The sequence below is a fragment of the Arachis hypogaea genome, chromosome 4 (assembly GCF_003086295.3).
Source record: "Arachis hypogaea cultivar Tifrunner chromosome 4, arahy.Tifrunner.gnm2.J5K5, whole genome shotgun sequence".
NCBI lineage: Eukaryota > Viridiplantae > Streptophyta > Magnoliopsida > Fabales > Fabaceae > Arachis > Arachis hypogaea.
Window position 1 is genome coordinate 106,089,402 of NC_092039.1, and position 8,171 is coordinate 106,097,572.

The following is an 8,171-nucleotide window of genomic DNA, read 5'->3' on the forward strand; positions in this document are numbered from 1 at the left end:
AATGATTTTATTTGATTTATGTTGCCAAATTGGCTTATGAACTTTTCATGTTAGGATTTTCTTAATTAATACAATTTGAGGTATTTCATATTTATGATTTTAATTTAGTTTTCTATATTCTTGGCTTTGGTTGAGTAATTAGAGACTCTTGAGTTATCAAACTCTTTTGTGATTGATAATTATTATCTTTGCTAATTGACTTGAATTCTACTAACTTTAGTCATTCCTTGGGAATTGACTAGAACTTGAGGATTCATATTGATTCATCCACTTGACTTACCTTCATAGTTAGAGGTTGACTTAGTGGGAGCAAAATATAATTCTCATCACCATTGATAAGGATAACTAGGATATGACTTCTAATTTTCATACTTTGCCAAGGGTTTTGTTAGCTATTGATTTATTAACTCCTGCAATTTATTTCGCTTGTTCAAACCTTTCGAAAACCCAAAAATACTATTTTTCATAACCAATAATAAATCATACTTCCCTGCAATTCCTTGAGAAGATGACCCGAGGTTTGAATACTTTGGTTTATAAATTTCATTGGGTTTTGTTACTTGTGACAACCAAACGTTTGTACGAAAGGATTTTCTGTTGGTTTAGAAGCTGTACTTACAACGCGATTATATTTGTGAATTTCTTTACCGACAGGAAATCCGATCGTCAAAATGGCGCTGTTGCCGAGGAATTGCAAACATGTGCCTTATTATTGGTTATTGTAAATATTTTTCTTTTACTTGTTTATTTGTTTTTGTTTTCCCTTTTTATTTCTATTAGCTACTATGAGTTCTCACCCCTCTTGCTTTGAGTTTGGTTCTAATTTTGTTGAAGGCAATGGAAGCTATAACAGGAACATGCATCAAGGTCAAGGCAATCAAAGATGGACGGAGCCGCGAGGATCTGATCAACCCTTTAGGCAACAACACCTTCCACGACACCATGGACGAAGACCATTCTACAATACATGCCAAGACAATAGATATGGTGGACCCCTTTGTAGTTACCAATAAGCCCCACCTTATGCTTATAAACCATCTCCTCAACATAGCTTTGGACCACCATACTCACAAGCCTCTTTTCACCATTCACCCCCGTATGACCCTTATCCACCCCAATTCCAATCCAATTACTCCCAAAAACCACCGCTTCCCTATGTACCATGTCCATATCCATCAGCTCAAGAATCAAAGGAGCATTTTAAGGAAACAGTGGAAAAACTTAATGCAACCCTTTGCCAACTGGACCAAGCGTTAAGTCGATTACCTCCCCGACGTTCGGATACTCAAGGAACCCCATGGCTTTGGTGCGCGAAATTGTGAACAATACTTTTTTCACAACTCTTATAATCCCCGGTCATGAGCCCCAAAAACGTGGTGGCTCAATGCCATGGCATTACACAACTTCGCACAACTAACCAGCAAGTGCACTGGGTCGTCCAAGTAATAAACCTTACGCGAGTAAGGGTCGATCCCACGGAGATTGTTAGTATTGAAGCAAGCTATGGTCATCTTGTAATTCTTAGTCAGGCAAACTCAAATGTATATGGTGATGAACGAAAATAACATAAAAGATAAAGATAGAGATACTTATGTAATTCATTGGTAGGAACTTCAGATAAGCGCATGAAGATGCCTTCCCTTCCGTCTCTCTGCTTTCCTACTGTCTTCATCCAATCCTTCTTACTCCTTTCCATGGCAAGCTTAAGCAAGGGTTTCACCGTTGTCAGTGGCTACCTCCCATCCTCTCAGTGAAAGCGATTGCATATGCTCTGTCACAGCATAGCGGAATTCATCTGTCGGTTCTCAATCAGGCCGGAATAGAATCCAGTGATTCTTTTGCGTCTGTCACTAACGCCCCGCCTTCAGGAGTTTGAAGCACGTCACAGTCATTCAGTCATTGAATCCTACTCAGAATACCACAGACAAGGTTAGACCTTCCGGATTCTCTTGAATGCTGCCATCAGTTCTCGCCTATACCACGAAGACTCTGATCTCACGGAATGGTTGGCTCGTTTGTCAGACGAGCACTCGGTTGTTAGGCGATCAACCATGCATCGTGCAATCAAGAATCCAAGAGATATTCACTAGAGCCTTGGTTACTTGTAGAACAGAGGTGGTTGTCAGTCACCTTGTTCATGGGTGAGAATGATGATGAGTGTCACGGATCATCACATTCATCAAGTTGAAGAACAAGTGATATCTTGGATAAAGAACAAGCGGAATTGAATGGAAGAACAATAGTAATTGCATTAATACTCGAGGTACAGCAGAGCTCCACACCTTAATCTATGGTGTGTAGAAGCTCCACCGTTGAAAATACATAAGCATAAGGTCTAGGCATGGCCGAATGGCCAGCCTCCCAGTGATCTAAGATAGCATAAAAATGAAGATAGCTACCAAAGTCTCTTAATACAATAGTAAAAGGTCTTACTTATAGAAAACTAGTAGCCTAAGGTTTACAGAAATGAGCAAATGACATAAAAATCCTCTTCCGGGCCCACTTGGTGTGTGCTTGGGCTGAGCAATGAAGCATTTTTCGTGCAGAGACTCTTCTTGGAGTTAAACGCCAGCTTTTATGCCAGTTTGGGCGTTTAACTCCCATTTGGGTGCCAGTTCCAGCGTTTAACGCTGGGATTCCTGAGGGTGACTTTGAACGCCGGTTTGGGCCATCAAATCTTGGGAAAAGTATGGACTATCATATATTGCTGGAAAGCCCAGGATGTCTACTTTCCAATGCCGTTGAGAGCGCGCCAATTGGGCTTCTGTAGCTCCAGAAAATCCACTTTGAGTGCAGGGAGGTCAGAATCCAACAGCATCTGCAGTCCTTTTTGGTCTCTGAATCAGATTTTTGCTCAGGTCCCTCAATTTCAGCCAGAAAATGCCTGAAATCACAGAAAAACACACAAACTCATAGTAAAGTCCAGAAAAGTGAATTTCAACTAAAAACTAATAAAAATATACTAAAAACTAACTATATCATACCAAAAACATACTAAAAACAATGCCAAAAAGTGTATAAATTATCTGCTCATCACAACACCAAACTTAAATTGTTGCTTGTCCCCAAGCAACTGAAAATCAATCAAGATAAAAAGAAGAGAATATGCAATGAATTCCAAAAACATCTGTGAAGATCAGTATTAATTAGATGAGCGGGGCTTTTAACTTTTTGCCTCTGAATAGTTTTGGCATCTCACTCTATCCTTTGAAATTCAGAATGGTTGGCTTCTTTAGGAACTCAGAGTCCAGATAGTGTTAATGATTCTCCTAGTAAAGTATGATGATTCTTGAACAAAGCTACTTATTTGAGTCTTGGCTGTGGCCCAAAGCACTCTGTCTTCCAGTATTACCACCGGATACATACATGCCACAGACACATAATTGGGTGAACCTTTTCAGATTGTGACTCAGCTTTGCTAAAGTCCCCAACTAGAGGTGTCCAGGGTTCTTAAGCACACTCTTATTGCCTTGGATCACAACTTTATTTCTTTCTTTTCTCTCTTTTTTTTCGTTTTCTCTCTTTTTTTTTTCTTTTTTTTCGATTTTTTTTTCATAGCTTTTTCTTGCTTCAAGAATCATTTTTATGATTTTTCAGATCCTCAGTAACATGTCTCCTTTTTCATCATTCTTTCAAGAGCCAACATTTATGAACCACAAATTCAAGATATATATGCACTGTTTAAGCATACATTCAGAAAACAAAAACATTGCCACCACATCAAAATAATTAAACTGTTATAAAATTCAAAATTCATGCAATTCTTTCCTTTTCAATTAAGCACATTTTTATTCAAGAAAGGTGATGGATTCATAGGACATTCATAACTTTAAGGCATAGACACTAAGACACTAATGATCACAAGACACAAACATGGATAATCATAAGCATAAAATTTGAAAAACAGAAGAATAAAGAACAAGGAAATTAAAGAACGGGTCCACCTTAGTGATGGCGGCTCTTTCTTGCTCTTGAAGATCCTATGGAGTGCTTGAGCTCCTCAATGTCTCTTCCTTGTCTTTGTTGCTCCTCCCTCATGATTCTTTGATCTTCTCTAATCTCATGAAGGATGATGGAGTGTTCTTGATGCTCCACCCTTAGTTGTCCCATGTTGGAACTCAATTCTCCTAGGGAGGTGTTTAGTTGCTCCCAATAGTTTTGTGGAGGAAAGTGCATCCCTTGAGGAATCTCAGGGATCTCATGATGAGTGGGATCTCTTGTGTGCTCCATCCTCTTCTTAGTGATGGGCTTGTCCTCATCAATGGGAGTGTCTCCCTCTATGTCAACTCCCACTGAATAACAGAGGTGACAAATGAGATGAGGAAAGGCTAACATTGCCAAGGTAGAGGACTTGTCCGCCACCTTATAGAGTTCTTGGGCTATAACCTCATGAACCTCTATTTCTTCTCCAATCATGATGCTATGGATCATGATAGCCCGGTCTATGGTAACTTCAGACCGGTTGCTAGTAGGAATGATTGAGCGTTGTATAAACTCTAACCATCCTCTAGCCACGGGCTTGAGGTCATGCCTTCTTAATTGAACCGGCTTTCCTCTTGAATCTCTCTTCCATTGGGCGGCCTCTTCACATATGACTGTGAGGACTTGGTCCAACCTTTGATCAAAGTTGACCCTTCTAGTGTAAGGATGCTCATCTCCTTGCATCATAGGCAAGTTGAACGCCACCCTCACACTTTCCGAACTAAAATCCAAGTATTTCCCCTGAACCATAGTAAGATAATTCTTTGGATTCGGGTTCACACTTTGGTCATGGTTCTTGGTGATCCATGCATTGGCATAGAACTCTTGAACCATCAAGATTCCGACTTGTTGAATAGGGTTGGTAAGGACTTCCCAACCTCTTCTTCGGATCTCATGTCGGATCTCTAGATATTCACCCTTTTTGAGTGAAAAAGGGACCTCGGGGATCACCTTCTTCAAGGCCACAACTTCATAGAAATGGTCTTGATGCACCCTTGAGATGAATCTCTCCATCTCCCATGACTCGGAGGTGGAAGCTTTTGCCTTCCCTTTCCTCTTTCTAGAGGTTTCTCCGGCCTTGGATGCCATAAATGGTTATGGAAAAACAAAAAGCAATGCTTTTACCACACCAAACTTAAAATGTTTGCTCGTCCTCGAGCAAAAGAAGAAAGAAGAGAGTAGAAGAAGAAGAAATGGAGGAGATGGAGAGGGCTTTGTGTTCGGCCAAAAGGGAGAAGAAGAAGTGTTTAAGGTGTGTGAAAATGAAGGAGTGAAGGAGGGTTTATATAGGAGAGGGGGAGAGAGAGGTTCGGCCATTTGAGGGTGGGTTTGGGTGGGAAAGTGGTTTGAATTTGAATGGTGAGGTAGGTGGGGTTGTATGAAGGATGGATGTGAGTGGTGAAGAGAAAGATGGGATTTGATAGGTGAGGGGTTTTTGGGGAAGAGGTGTTGAGGTGATTGGTGAAGAAGAGAGAGAGTGGTAGGGTAGGTGGGGATCCTGTGGGGTCCACAGATCCTGAGGTGTCAAGGAAAAGTCATCCCTGCACCAAATGGCATGCAAAATCACGTTTTGTGCCATTTCTGGCGTTAAACGCCGGGCTGGTGCCCATTTCTGGCGTTTAACGCCAGCATCTTGCTCCTTTCTGGCGTTTAACGCCAGTCTGGTGCCCCTTTCTGGCGTTAAACACCCAGAATGGTGCCAGACTGGGCGTTAAACGCCCAACAACTAACCTCACTGGCGTTTAAACGCCAGTAGGTGCGTCCTCTAGGGTGTGCTGTTTTTCTTCCTGTTTTTCATTTTGTTTTTGCTTTTTTCATGGATTTTGTGACTTCTTATGATCATCAACCTACAAAAGACATAAAATAACAAAAGAAAAATAGTTAATTATAAAACATTGGGTTGCCTCCCAACAAGCGCTTCTTTAATGTCATTAGCTTGACAGAGGACTCTCATGGAGCCTCAGAAATGCTCAGAACCGTGTTGGAACCTCCCAACACCAAACTTAGAGTTTGAATGTGGGGGCTCAACACCAAACTTAGAGTTTGGTTGTGGCCTCCCAACACCAAACTTAGAGTTTGACTGTGGGGGCTCTGTTTGGCTCTGTTTTGAGAGAAGCTTTTCATGCTTCCTCTCCATGATGACAGAGGGATATCCTTGGGCCTTAAACACCAAGGATTCTTCATTCACTTGAATGATCAACTCTCCTCTATCAACATCAATCACAGCCTTTGCTGTGGCTAGGAAGGGTCTGCCAAGGATGATGGATTCATCCATGCACTTCCCAGTCTCTAGGACTATGAAATCAGTAGGGATGTAATGGTCTTCAACTTTGACCAGAACATCCTCTACAAGTCCATAGGCTTGTTTTCTTGAGTTGTCTGCCATCTCTAGTGAGATTTTTGCAGCTTGCACCTCAAAGATCCCTAATTTCTCCATTACAGAGAGGGGCATGAGGTTTACACTTGACCCTAAGTCACACAAGGCCTTCTTGAAGGTCATGGTGCCTATGGTACAAGGTATAGAAAACTTCCCAGGATCCTGCCTCTTTTGAGGTAGTTTCTGCCTAGACAAGTCATTCAGTTCTTTGGTGAGCAAAGGGGATTCATCCTCCCAAGTCTCATTTCCAAATAACTTGTCATTTAGCTTCATGATTGCTCCAAGGTATTTAGCAACTTGCTCTTCAGTGACATACTCATCCTCTTCAGAGGAAGAATACTCATCAGAGCTCATGAATGGCAGAAGTAAGTCCAATGGAATCTCTATGGTCTCAGTTTGAGCCTCAGATTCCCAAGGTTCCTCATTGGGGAACTCATTGGGGGCCAGTGGGCGTCCAGTGAGGTCTTCCTCAGTGGCGTTCACTGCCTCTTCTTCCTCCCAGGATTCGGCCAAGTTGATGGCTTTGCACTCTCCTTTTGGATTTTCTTCTGTATTGCTTGGGAGAGTACTAGGAGGGAGTTCAGTAATTTTCTTGCTCAGCTGTCCCACTTGTCCTTCCAAATTCCTAATGGAGGACCTAGTTTCAGTCATGAAACTTTGAGTGGTTTTGATTAGATCAGAGACCATAGTTGCTAAGTCAGAGGTATTCTGCTTAGAACTCTCTGTCTGTTGCTGAGAAGATGATGGAAAAGGCTTGCTATTGCTAAACCTGTTTCTTCCACCATTATTGTTATTGAAACCTTGTTGAGGTCTCTGTTGATCCTTCCATGAAAGATTTGGATGATTCCTCCATGAAGGATTATAGGTGTTTCCATAGGGTTCTCCCATGTAATTCACCTCTTCTATTGAAGGATTCTCAGGATCATAAGCTTCTTCCTCAGATGAAGCTTCCTTAGTACTGCTTGGTGCATTTTGCATTCCAGACAGACTTTGAGAAATCATATTGACTTGTTGAGTCAATATTTTGTTCTGAGCCAATATGGCATTCAGAGTATCAATCTCAAGAACTCCTTTCTTCTGACTAGTCCCATTGTTCACAGGATTTCTTTCAGAAGTGTACATGAATTGGTTATTTGCAACCATTTCAATCAGTTCTTGAGCTTCAGTAGGCGTCTTCTTCAGATGAAGAGATCCTCCAGAAGAGCTATCCAAAGATATCTTGGACAGTTCAGAGAGACCATCATAGAAAATACCTATGATGCTCCATTCAGAAAGCATGTCAGTGGGACATCTTCTGATCAATTGTTTGTATCTTTCCCAAGCTTCATAGAGGGATTCTCCTTCCTTCTGTCTGAAGGTTTGGATTTCCACTCTAAGCTTACTCAATTTTTGAGGTGGAAAGAACTTTGCCAAGAAGGCATTGACTAGCTTTTCCCAAGAGTCCAGGCTTTCTTTAGGTTGGGAATCCAACCATGTTCTAGCTCTGTCTCTTACAGCAAAAGGGAATAGCATAAGTATGTAGACCTCAGGGTCAACCCCATTAGTCTTGACAGTGTCACAGATTTGCAAGAACTCAGCTAAAAACTGATGGGGATCTTCCAATGGAAGTCCATGGAACTTGCAATTCTGTTGCATTAGAGAAACTAATTGAGGTTTAAGCTCAAAGTTGTTTGCTCCAATGGCAGGGATAGAGATGCTTCTCCCATAGAAGTCGGGAGTAGGTGCAGTAAAGTCACCCAGCACCTTCCTTGCATTGTTGGCATTGTTGTTGTTTTCAGCTGCCATTTGTTCTTCTTCTTTGAAGAATTCGTTC

General features: G+C 41.5%; 1 non-coding gene across 1 annotated transcript; it reads left to right on the forward strand.

The window, feature by feature from the left end:
- Positions 1 to 7,630: 7,630 nt before the first annotated feature.
- On the forward strand, positions 7,631 to 7,738 carry LOC112798738 (small nucleolar RNA R71). The gene has a single exon (XR_003200335.1). It is a non-coding gene; the product is annotated as a small nucleolar RNA R71 (small nucleolar RNA).
- Positions 7,739 to 8,171: the final 433 nt, after the last annotated feature.